This window comes from Chrysemys picta, chromosome 3, assembly GCF_011386835.1.
Source record: "Chrysemys picta bellii isolate R12L10 chromosome 3, ASM1138683v2, whole genome shotgun sequence".
In the NCBI taxonomy this organism is placed as follows: domain Eukaryota; kingdom Metazoa; phylum Chordata; order Testudines; family Emydidae; genus Chrysemys; species Chrysemys picta.
This window is the reverse complement of record NC_088793.1, coordinates 165,497,538-165,510,065: the sequence shown is the minus strand read 5'-3', so window position 1 is coordinate 165,510,065 and position 12,528 is coordinate 165,497,538. Positions and strand designations below refer to the sequence as shown.

The following is a 12,528-nucleotide window of genomic DNA, read 5'->3' as shown; positions in this document are numbered from 1 at the left end:
ATTGAAGTCCTGCAACTTTTTGAAATGCCTTTTTCTTGACTGTCTCCCTAGCATTTTTCCATTCCTGTGTGCAGCTGCCCAGCCGACCATGCTGGCCAGATGCGCTCCAGCCTTGATTAGACAGGAGATATTGGATTTCCTGGGCCTCTGGGAAGAAGAAGCTGTGCAAGCACAGCTACGGACCAGACACAGAAACGTGGACACCTATGAGCAGATTGCATGGGGGATGCAGGAGAAGAGGAGCGACAGGGACTAGCAGCAGTGCCACGTGAAAGCAAAGAAACTGCATTAGGCATATCAGAAGGCCAGAGAGGCCAATGGTCAAAGTGATGCCAAGCCACAGACCTGCTGCTTTTACAAAGAGGCATGCCATACTTTGTGGCGTGCCATCACCACCCCACACACCATCGTGAATAACTCTGAGGAGCCCAAGCCACAGGCCCCTGGTGTGAACAATGAGGACGACAAGGTGGAGGAGGAAGTGAAGAATGAAGAACATGCAACTGGGAGATCCAGCTATGCCATGAGCCAGAAACCTGTTTGAGACTCCACTGCAGTCCCAGCAGTTGAGCACAGGCAAGCCCCATGCAAGGTAAGGAACCTTAGGTAAGTATTTGTTTTTCCTATTACAATGGTGTACTTATGGTGCCCCCCAATTTACAGGGCACAGCTATCTACTTTTCATTAATTCACTCATATTAGAAGAGGAAGCGGTACAACAAAGAGGTAGCATTATCTCCTTTTCATTCCCCCTGTAGAATTAGGCAAGAGGGGTAGGTGGAGCAGTTTATGTACAAAGGGACAGTTCTTTGTATCCTCCTGAGACAGCGCAATGAAGAGTACCTCCGTGAATGTTTTAATCCTCTGCCGAAGGTTTGGGATGGAAGCCTTATTTCTTCGTCCGTAGTAGGATGCTTTCCCATGTCAGTCAGTGGTAACTTTGGCAGGCATCATTGCAGTACCCAGGCTAGCAACACGCAGGCAGCTTCAGAACGCCAGCAGCAGCTGTGCTCTCTATACCTTGATTACCCTCAAGAGTGAAATCACCTAAAAATCACCACCACCTGTAGAAAACGGTGCCAGTATTCAGTAGCATCGCCATAAACTCAGTTTCATGCAACCGAGCGATTTCCTCACCCCTAGTAGGCCATACCCACCATGGCTGTTGCTCTTTAGAGTGCTTGTGCACAGCATCACTCAGAAGTGTCAATAAGTACATCTTGTTTAAACCTTTAGGGCAGCAAGGGAAAGGCGTTCTGAATTTTAAACTTGCACTTTCCATTGTGATTACAGTAGAACCTCAGAGGTATGAACACCTCGGGAATGGAGGTTATTTGTAACTCTGAAAAGGTTTGTAATGCTGAACAACATGTTATGGTGGTTGTTTCAAAAGTTTACAGCTGAATATGGACTTAATACAACTTTGAAATTTTATTATGCAGGATTAAAATGCTGCCTTTTTTTTAGTAGTTTACATTTAACACACTACTGTACTGTATTTGCTTTTTATTTTTGTCTCTGTTGCTGCCTGATTGTGAACTTCCAGTTCCAAATGAGGTGTGTGGTTGCCTGGTCAGTTCATAACTCTGAGATTCTACTGTACATCAACAGTGGTACCTGTGTGTTTTATCTGAAGCTGCTGCTGTTGCAGCATTCAGAGGTTCCCCCTCTACACCTATAGAACACCTGAGTAGCTTATTTGTTACTGTACAGCGTGACAACTAATAGGATCAGTGAGTATAATAATCAAATGTACAGCAAGCACTGATAGTGTAATATTTATAGATGTACACCAAGCACCACATAATTCCCAACAGGCCCCAAAACAGCAGAACCAGATAGTGTACAGTACACAACGTATTACTATGGCTCACTGTTAAAGTACTCTTTGAAAGTCTCCCTGATCCGTACAGCTTCACTTTGAACTCTAACAACCTTTGTGTCTAGCTATTCAAACTCAATCAGCCACTCCACCACCAGCCTAGTGGCAACTTTTCCCCCTTTGCTTCATGGATATTATGCAAGACACGGCAGTCAGCTAAACCATTAGGATCCGCCCACACACACACACATCCAATTGTGTGATTAACCACCACCAGCGCCCCTTCTATCTACCAAAAGCGCATTCAACTGTCATTCTGCACATGTTGAGCTGGTAGCTGAATCTTTCCTGGGTACTGTCAAGGTGGATGGCTTCATGAGCCAAGGGAGCAAGGGTAGGTTGGGTCCTCCCAGTATCACTACTCACATTTCAACATTGCCAATTGTAATCTGCAAGTCAAGAAAGTCCCTGATTGTAACTTTCAACAGTCCTGTGTTCTTAATGCAAGCATCATGCACCTTCCCTGACCAGCCAACACTGATGTTGGTGAAGCATTTCTGATGACCTACCGATGCTTGCACAACCATATAAAGGTAACCCTTTCTGTTGATATACTCTGTGATATGGTGCTAAAACAAGGATATGTGCGCCATCTATCCTCCAACACAGATTGGGAACCCCATTGCTGTAAATCCATCCACTATGTCCTGCACATTGCCAAGAGTCATAGTCCTGCACAGGAGATGATAAATGGCCCTGTTCACTTACACAACAAGGGCCCCAACAATGGATTTTCTCACTCCAAAATTATTTCCCACTGACCAACAACAATCCAATGTTACAAGTTTCCACAGCACAATCACCACTCATTTCTTTACTGTCCGTACAGCTCTAATTTTGGTCTCCCTGCACTGGAAGGCTGAGGTGAGCTCAGGCCATAGATCCAGCAATGCGGCCTCGTGCATCCAAAAGTTCTGCAGCCACTGCTAGTCATCCCAAATCTGAATTACAATGCAATCTCACCAGTTAATGCTCATTTCTCAGCCTCAGAACCCGTGCTCCATAAACACCACCAACCACCTTGAATTGGTTCTCACTATGCCCCACAGCAATCTGTCCTCCAAGGAAGTCACATTCCACACTGATTCGATTCTTCTTATGGCTCTGGAAATATTGGAGGATTGTGCATCCTGTGCTTGCAATGCTTATGGCAATAGAGCAGAGCTCTGTGGGTTCCATGATTCTGTCAGAGCTAGCAGACAGCGAGGAGGATCATGCATGTTTGCGGAATCTTTACAAAGGCACGGAAATTATAGGACAGAGCAGCAGTCCCCAAACTTTTGAGGGTTGCACACCCTCCCTCCCAATCCTCCCAGAGCTGGGGCAAGGCGTGGAGCTGCAGTTCTGATGGGGGGGGGGAGCAGGGAGAGGGGGGCCAAGGCTGGGGCTGCAGCTGGAGGGCAGGGTCTGGGGCCAGAAGCAGGGCCAAGGCGAGGGGCAGAGGCTGGGGGTGGAGTGGAGTCACAGAGAAGCTGCAATGTGGGGCTGGCAGCCGAGCCCACAGGACCCATACCCTTGAGGTGAGAAGCCTCTCCAAGCAGCAAGCAACGGGGAGCAGTCTTAAGCCATGCCTCAGGGCTGGGGTTACATGTGTTATAAAACCCTAGAGAAGACATGCCCTAGATTAGCTGTGTCCTCAGCTCTACCAGTGAGCCTGATCCCAGAACATCTAGACATCCTGGAAGGCTTTCCACAAAGATCTAAAGTAAAATCCTCAACAATTTAATAAACAGCACCTTGACCCTAATCATACAAACTTGTAAAGACTTCGGACAAGGTGGCACCAGAAAAAGAGATAACATCCTATCAGCAGGCCAAATTGCTCACCATTTGCTACAAAGAAAGAAGTTTTCTTACAACAGTCGACAGCAGTCACAAGAAAAAACAGTGCAACAGGAGTCAGAAGATGCTAAACAAAGCGATCTGCACACAAACAAACAGTTTTCCAAGGAGGAGTGTACACAAGGGGGCTTGAGAAACAGTGACCTGCTGGCACATGCTATGGCGTGTCTGCTGCAAATCTATTTCTACTGGCCAGTGACCTGTGCAGGCTGGGGCCAGCACAGCACACTCCCTGCGAGCACAGGCGGCCTGCTATGGGCCACGCTTACACACGCAGCTGAAGCCAGGGCTGCGGCGGGTGGCTCGGGAGGTTGATCTATACACAGCTCGTGCTGGGCAGAGCCAAGCTGGTGCTGGGCAGAGCCCTCCCGCCCCCGGGCCGCCCTTGTCTCCGGGCAGGAGCCGGTTTTAAACAAGCCTTTTTAGGGACGAAGCCTAAACCGTAGCCCAGAGATGGGGGGGGGGGGAAAGCGACCTCTGAGCGCCCGGGGAGAGCGGGCCAGAGACCCGGCGGCGCCCACAGGCGAGCAGCCAGAGCCGCACTGGGTGACCCAGAGAGAGGAGAAGAAGGGCCGGGCCGAGGCGCCCCCCAGCCCCGCTGCCTGCGCGGGAACCAGCGCCCGCTCCTTCACCCCTCCCCGCGCGCTCCCGTCCCTCTCCGAACCCCGACAGGAGGCGGCACCCGGCTCCCCGCCCCGCCCCACACTCACCGCAGCGGCCGGGTCCCCGCTCCCGTTACCTTCCTCAGCGCTGAGGTTCAAAAAACTGCCGCCGCACGGTCAGTTACACCCCCACACAACCCAGAATAGCGCTAATTGGCCATTAGCGCAGCCACTCACGAACCAGCCCTCCCCGTTGGACCAATGGGCTCAAACCGCAGGGCCGAGTCCCTTCCATTGGCTGTTGCGGGAGGAGGGTGGGGTGTGATTGGCTCCGATGCTGCCCCGCAGGCGGGGGCAGGCTGTAGGCGCAAATGAAAAAGCAGCAGCAATAGCAGTGGGCATGGGAGTTAATGGCTGTTTATTAGGGAGGTTCAGAAGCAAGACGTCACCCAGTATGGCCAATGGGATGGTAGATCCCTCAGCCAAACAGGGCTGTGTTCTGTGGTGCTGTGAAGGGGCAGGGAAAGGAAAGGTAGCATGGAAATGTTATGGTACAGGATAGTGAGTGATGCTTCTAGTCTAACTGTACACATCTGCCTCCACCCCCCACCCCCTTCTTCACACCGCACCACAGCACAAGGGTTGATCCTGCAGTTGAACTCCTACTTACCTCAATGGGACTCTTGCATAGGGTTACCATATTTCAACAATCAAAAAAGAGGACGGGAGGAGCCCTGCCCTAGCCCCGCCCCTGTCCTGCCCTAGCCCCGCCCCTGCCCCTTCCACTCCCTCCCACTTCCTGCCCCCTCAGAACCCCCAACCCTCCCCCCTACACCTTATCCCCTGACTGCCCCCTCCTGGGCCCCCTGCCCCTAACTGCCCCCCAGGACTCCACCCCCTACCTAAGCCTCCCTGCTCCTTGTCCCCTGACTGCCCCCTCTTGAGACCTTCCCCACATCCTAACCCCCTAGGACCCTACCCCCCTACCTGTCCCCTGACTGCCCCAACCCTTATCCACACCCCCACCCCCAGACAGACCCCTGGGACTCCCATGCCCCATCCAACCACTCCCCACCCCCTGACAGCCCCCCCCAAAACTCCCGACCCATCTAAACCCCTCTGCTCCCTGTCCCCTGACTGCTCTGATCCCTCTCCCCACTCCTACCCCCTGACAGCCCCCCCCCAGAACTCCCAAACACCCCCTCGCTCCTTGTCCCCTGACTGCCCCCTCCTGGGACCCCTGCTCCTAACTGCCCTCCAGAACCCCACCCCCTACCTAAGCCTCCCTGTGCCTTGTCCCCTAACTGCCCCCTCCTGAGACCCCCCACCTGTACTCTGACTGCCCCAAACCTTACACCCCCAACCCCCAGACAGCCCCCCCCTGAACTCCTGACCCATCCAACCCTGCTCCCTGTCTCTTGACTACGCCCCCCCCCCCCAGAACCTCCCTGCCGCTTCTCTGACCCCCGGCCCCCTTACTGTGCTGCAGAGCAGCGTGCTCGGCAGCGGGGGAGGGGAGCAGGGTCGGAGCTCCAGAGTGCCGGAGGCCGAGGCGACGGCTGGCGATCTGTGAATGCAGGGCGGGGGGAGGGAGGGAGAGGAGTGGAGTGGTCTCAAGTTGCAGGGGAGAGGAGGGGGGAAGTGAAGGAAGGGCTCTGGCTGCCGGAGCCCGCGCGAGTGGCACCATCCGGCCGGCTGCCCTGTAAGCCCCGCACGCTCTGCATGGGGGGCGGGAGAAGTCCGGACATTGACAAATTCCCCCCAGACGCTATTTTTAACTGAAAAAAGCCGGACATGTCCGGGGGAATCCGGACGAATGGTAACCCTACTCTTGCATAAAGATGATCTGTCTAGCATGATGCCTACAAAGCCTGCTGGTCTTGGCTAGACAGGTGAGAAGCTGTGCCTATTCCTTTCCTTTCCCTACTTCTTTCTTTCCTTTCTCTAATGCCTATTTAAAGGAAAAAAACACATCCCCACAATACAAGTTACTAAGAAAGCTGTGCCAACTCTTCACCATACTTTACATCCTCTACCATCCTCGGCTCAGGCTCAGGGCCCCGCGCCCTGGCGGCTCACATGCCTGGGAGCTGCAGAGCCCAAGCACGGTGAGGAGGGAGCCAGGGGCGAATGGGGGCTGCCACCCGCATGCAACCACTGCAGCCTGCAGGAGCCCCTGGGGGTGGTGCTGGGCCGCAGCCTGGGCAGGAGGGGCAGGGGGCGTGGCTGCTCCCCACTAGCGGCGCCACCGCCTTTGCAGGGCTGCTGCCCCCCTGCACCGTGCCGGCTCCTCCATGGCTGGGGCTCGCCGCCCCCACAAGCCGACGCTCTGGCTCTCCGGTGCCTCCGGAAGGCGGATCCTCTCTGCCAAGCCAGGGCACTGCTTTTTGGCGCCCCCAACCACTTGGCACCCTAGGCGACCGCCTAGTTCGCCTACTGGTTGCCCCGGCCCTGGGTGTGTGCGTAGGAAATGAACTGCTGAGGCCAGATGGTGAGTCTGGCAGGATTTAGAGGAATGTGGGGAGGAAGATGTCCCATATGGTGTCTCCAGAGGCCATGTATGAGATCCAGAAGGGTGGAACCTCATCCTGGTCAGCTCTCTTTCCCCTTAACTCCCATGCCACTGTAGCTTAGCGGGCTATTCTCAGGCATTGCCATATATCTGCTGCTGCTGCTTTGGGGGATGTATGAGCTCAACCTTTGAATGTTTGTGTGTTTGGTTATTCTCTTAGCATACTGCCAACATTTTATCGTGAAACACAAGTGAAAGAAAGAAATAATAGAAAAAGACTGACGAGGTCATTTCCTTCCCTCCATGATGAGGCAGGCTTAGACCATCCCTGGTAGATATTTGTATGGCATTTTCTTAAAAGCCTGGTGATTTTTAACTGTTTGTACATCAGCAAAAGCTAAATGGAATTTCATGGGACAAAGAAAAGGTACTTCCCTAGCTTAAGGGCAGTCTCACTGTTGAATGTTAACGGACCGCTGCAAACACTAGAGATGTGAGAACTTCTCAAAGGAATTATCTCAAAAATCCCTTATAACAGAAAGTGTTAGACAATCGAATTTTAGGGGTTACTACCAGCTCCCCCTGTATTCACTCCTCCTCCAACCCATAATTTGTCCATTTAGTCCCTCTGAGCAGACCCTCCCTTACATCCACCAAAAACATATAACATTGGACACAAACCTCTTGTACAGAATAGCCTGAAATGGCAAAACCAAAGCAAAATCCTGTAATTCTTACCCTGAGAAAGATACCCTCTTTATCCTGCATAATAATTAGTATAGCCAGGTCAACAAACAGTCAGTTAAAAGTAGGGTTACCATACGTCCGGTTTTTCCTGGACATGTCCGGCTTTTTGGTAATCAAACCCCCGTCCGGGGGGAATTGCCAAAAAGCCGAACATGTCCAGGAAAATGCCGGCCGGGCACTTCTCCTCCCGCGGCTGCTCTGCTCCTCCCCTGACTCTTCGGCTCTGTTTAAGAGCCGAGCTGCCCGAGCGCTATAGGCTTCAGGCAGCCCCCTTTCCTCCGGACCCCAGCCGCCAGCCGGGCACTTCCCCTCCCGGGCTCTGGTGGCGCAGGGTCCGGAGGCATGGGGGCTGCCCGAAGCCGGTAGCGCTCGGGCAGCTCGGCCCTTAAACAGAGCCGAAGAGTCAGGGGAGGAGCAGAGCCTCCGGCCGCGGTGGCTCTGCTCCTCCCCTGACTCTTTGGCTCTGTTTAAGAGCCGAGCGCTACGAGCTTCGGACAGCCGCCATGCCTCCGGACCCTGCGCCGCCGGAGCCCGGGAGGGGAAGTGCCCGGCCGGAGGCGCAGGGTCCGGAGGCATGGGGGCTGCCCGAAGCCCGAGCGCTACCGGCTTCATGGTTTGCCGGGCAGCCTCCAGACCCTGCGCCCCCGGCTGGGCGCTTCCCCTCCCGGGCTCCAGCTGCGCTGGGGAAGCGCCGGCCGGGGGCGCAGGGTCTGGGGGCTGCCTGGCAAACCGTGAAGCCGGTAGCGCTCGGGCAGCCCTTTTCGCGTGGCTGGGAGTGGGAAGGAGGAGGGGGCGGGGTTGGGGTGGGGAAGGGGCGGAGTTGGGGCAGGGAAGGGGCGGAGTTGGGGTGGGGCTGGGGTGGGGAAATGGGCGGGGCCAGGGCCCCGTGGAGGGTCCTCTTTTTTTATTTGTTAAATATGGTAACCCTAGTTAAAAGGTGCAAACCAAATTCAGGATTAATTTGAAATTTGTTAGAAACTCCGAATATTTCCCACTGTACTGAAAAACCAACTACAGTGCAACTATCAGCCTCAGATATACAGACATATAGCATAGCGAATATGCAATTGTGCTTGCGCATACATCAGAATTTTTTCCCCAAACCTCGTAAGAGGTTGTTTCCCATATAACTCAAGTAAGAATTTAGGCCTTTGAGTAATATCATTTGCATTTAAGGGTTTGTCTGCACTTGCCATTTATTTTTTTTGTCTGAAAAATTTCCAACTGATGCTAGCAGGCAGCCACAAGTGCCAACTTTCTTCTTTCTGGTGGGTGCTCTACCCCTGCACCTCCCCGAGACCCTGCTCCCATTCTGCCCCATCCCCTAAAGCTCCACTCTTGCTCTGCCTCTTCCCATCCCTGCTCCGCCCTCTCCCCCCAGTGCCTCCCACCCACCCACTGAACAGTGGATGGGCGGGGCCCACCGAGCATCTGATTGGTTGGAGCCCCCAAGCAGCTGATGGGTGGGGCCTGCCAAACAGCTGTTCAGCAGGTGACTGGTGGGTGCTCAGCACCCACTAGTTTTTTTCTGTGGGTACTCCAGCCCACAGAAACTTTGGTGATGCATGTAAAACAGACCCACTGTTATTGGTTTTGTAAAACCTTTTAAGGTAGGTTTTGAAGTTTACAACCCCCAGGTCAGGAGTGAGTCTCATTGCGGAACTACTTTATCCAAACCATTACAGTTTTTTTGAGAGGGCCTGGAAAAGCTGCTTTGGGACAACATGACATTAAAAAACAAGAACATCTTGATACCACTGCCTCAGGCTGTGTTGTTATATTGACCTTTGAGGCCATAATCCTCAAGCTGCTACCTAGTTCCATGCCATCTCCTACGTCCCACACATTCTTTCCATCCTGCTTCCTCCTGGCACAATCTTTTCCACATCACCTCATTTTGTGATTGTTCTAGGCCACGTGATTACACCACACAATTTCCAGGATGTCTACCTGAGCACATTTGTAACGAAAAAGAGATCCATCTTCTCATATCATGTCATTGCCTTATCACTAACACATTGTTTGTGTGCTATCACTTTATGCTGTATCACTAGCAGAGGTGATTAAAAGTGTGAGTACCACTACCCTCTGCAGGGATCTGTGCCTTTTGGTTTTGGAATACTGTATATGGACCCTGAGTAATGCTTGAACAACAATTAATTGATCTGTAAGGCCTTTCAGAGTTCAGGAACAAAATCAAAGACCACCTCTTATGATGAATGATGAACTATAACCGTGTCTATATGGGAAAGTGTTACCAGTTTCACTGATTTAGTATTCTGGTAAAATATACCATGTGGACACTCTTATTGCGACATGAGTGGTTTTTTTCAGTACAGTTTAATCCCCTTCCCAAGCTACAGAAGCTGAGCTGAAAAAGGGACACTTACACTGGAATAATAGCATCTACACAGGGTGTTGTACAGCTATAACAATATTTGTTTACATTCACACCTTAGGCTACACTGAAAACATTTCCTGTGTAGACAAGGCCTAATACTTTGCATGTGTATAGCACTTTTCTCAAAAGCACTTTACAAAGGTGGATAAATGTTATCTCTCTTTTACAGATGTGGAATCTGAGTCATAGACGCCTTGTTTACACTGGTGCACTCTGCATTCATCAGCAGCTAGGTCAGCTGCCCTGGTGTTAATAGTTTAAGTGCTAGTGTAATCTCCCTCTGCAACAGGAACCACATCTTTCTCTGTGTTTGTGCAGTGTTTAGTACAGGGGAAGGCAAACTTTTTGGCCTGAGGGCCACATCGGGTTTCAGAAATTGTATGGAGGGCTGGTTAGGGGAGGCTGTGCCTCCCCAAACAGCCAGGCCTGGCCCACCCCCGCCCCCTATTTGACCCCCCCCCCCCGCTTCTCACTCCCTGACGCCCGCCCCGGACTCCTACCCCATCCAACCCCCCCTTGTTCCCTGATGATTTGACAAGGTAAGGACAGGGGCGGTGAGTAATATGGGTCCATGGTGCCTGGGCTCAAGCAAATTCAGGGTCCAGGGGACCCAGTTCTATCAATGTTTGGGGTTGGGTCTCTCCCCCAGCCCCGCCTGCTGCCCCCGCATGCCTCATTCCCAGAGCGTCCCTGCATGCCGTGGGCAGTGGGTGGTTGTCCCCTGCAGTTCCGTGCTGTGCTCCCTCACCAACCGCTACCGCAACTGGCTAAAAGGGAGCGGTGCCGGGGGCAGATTGAGGCGGCTGCTGCACCTGCGGAGGGAGGAGGCGCATGGCAACCCCCCCCCCAAGCCCCCAGCAGGAGACTCTGAGTTGACTCTGGGGGAAGGGGGGGGTCTTATCCTGTGTGGAGGAAATAAAATCAATAAAGGAGGCTCAGGCTGTCTGATCCAAAATCAACCGTATGGTCAATTTTCCACAACACCTGGGTGTTGTCCTGAGCAACAGCCTGGGGGGACTTGGGTGAGTGTCATGCTGGGGGGGCTGGGGAGGGGGCCCCCTTGCCCCAGAGCTCGCTGCTGCCAGCAGGGAGAGGTGTGGGGGAGTCCTCCTCTCTGGCTCCCTGTCCCAACCCCAAGGCAGCCTGCCTGCTGCACCCCAAACTCCTCATCCCCAACCCAGCATCCCTTCCCATATCCCAACCATCTATCCCAGCCCAGAGCCTGCACCCAACACCCAAACCCCCTCCCACACCCAGCACCCTAACCTGCCTCCCACATCCCCTCCTGCACCCCAATCCCCTGTCCCAGCCTGGAGCCTGCACCCAGCACCCAAACTCTCTCCCAGAGCCCACACCCCTCCCGCACCCAAACCCTCTCCCAGAGCTTGCACCCCAAACCCTTTCCTGCACCCAAACTTCCTCCCAGAGCCTGCAGCCAAACCCCCTCCCGCACCCAAACTCCCTCCCAGACCCTTAGGCAGGTGTGTGTGTGTGGGGGAGGAGAGCAGGACTTGAACCTGTTCTGGGCACCACCATAAATGATACAATCCTGCCAACCCTGGGTAAGGAAACTGTTTCTGTGCTTGTTTCATTTAAATTAAGATGATTAAGAGGAGCATTTTTCTTCTGCATAGACATTTCAAAGTTGTATTAAGTCTATGTTCAGTTGTAAACGTTTGAAAGAACAACCATGACGTTTTGTTCAGAGTTACAAACATTTCAGAGTTACAAATAACCTCAATTCCTGAGGTGTTCATAACTCTGAGGTTCTACTGTATAGAGGATAGCCAGGTTACATGACTTGTCTAAGGTCACATAGTGAATTGTGAAGAAGTGGGACTAGAAACTAAGCCTGTGATCTAGCCACTAGACAATTGTGCCTTTCTGTCATGTCTGATAGTGCAGGGGTTCTCAACCTTTTTCTTTCTAAAGCCCCACAACATGCTATAAAAACCTCTATGGCCCACCTGTGCCACAGTAAGTATTTTTCTGCCTATCCGGTAGATTAAAAGCCAGGGCTGGTGTTAAGGGGTAGCAAACAGGGCAATTGTATGTGGCCCCACACCACAGGGGGCCCTGCAAAGCTGAGCTGCTTGGGCTTTGGCTTCAGCCCCATGTGGCTTGGGCTTCAGCTTTTTACCCTGACCCCCAGGGATTTGCTCTCTGGTTTATTTTGGCAGACCCCTGAAACCTGCTTGCGGCCCCCTGGAGGCCCCGCACCCCTGGTTGAGAACCGCTGTGATAGTGGGTGATTTGATTCATTCTTTTAACTTTGCTATGTGGGCTAACTTGTATTTCTTTGTTTTAGAACTTTCCATTTAGCACGTTATATAATGTCTTATGGTTGCTGCTTTCACTTTTAAAAAAGTATGGAAAAATCTGATAACTTTTAGGTAAAATTACTGTGAATAGTTATGAATAAGGCTACAATTTAGTCATGGGTATTTTTAGTAAAAGTCATGGACAGGTCATGGGCAATAAACAAAAAGTCATGGCCTGCCCCGTGACCTGTCCATGACATGTACTATATAAATACCCCAAC

The 12,528-nt window shown here is 52.4% G+C and overlaps 2 protein-coding genes across 8 annotated transcripts in view; one reads left to right on the top strand and one right to left on the bottom strand.

The window, feature by feature from the left end:
• The window catches only part of LOC101930896 (centromere protein F), a 63,672-nt gene extending 59,084 nt beyond the window's left edge, over positions 1-4,588 (bottom strand). For 5 of the 7 annotated variants that reach the window (XM_065589475.1, XM_065589477.1, XM_065589469.1 and 2 more), the window contains exons 1-2: positions 4,435-4,588; positions 844-1,064 (exon numbers count right to left, since the gene is read on the bottom strand). The gene's annotated coding sequence lies outside the window, so the exon portion shown is untranslated. The remainder of the gene's footprint in view (positions 1-843; positions 1,065-4,434) is intronic. The other 2 variants (XM_065589470.1, XM_065589473.1) reach the window with 2 other exon arrangements.
• LOC135982602 (centromere protein F-like) overlaps positions 1-12,528 on the top strand; it is a 402,988-nt gene that overhangs the window by 128,171 nt on the left and 262,289 nt on the right. The gene's annotated exons all lie outside the window — the stretch shown is intronic.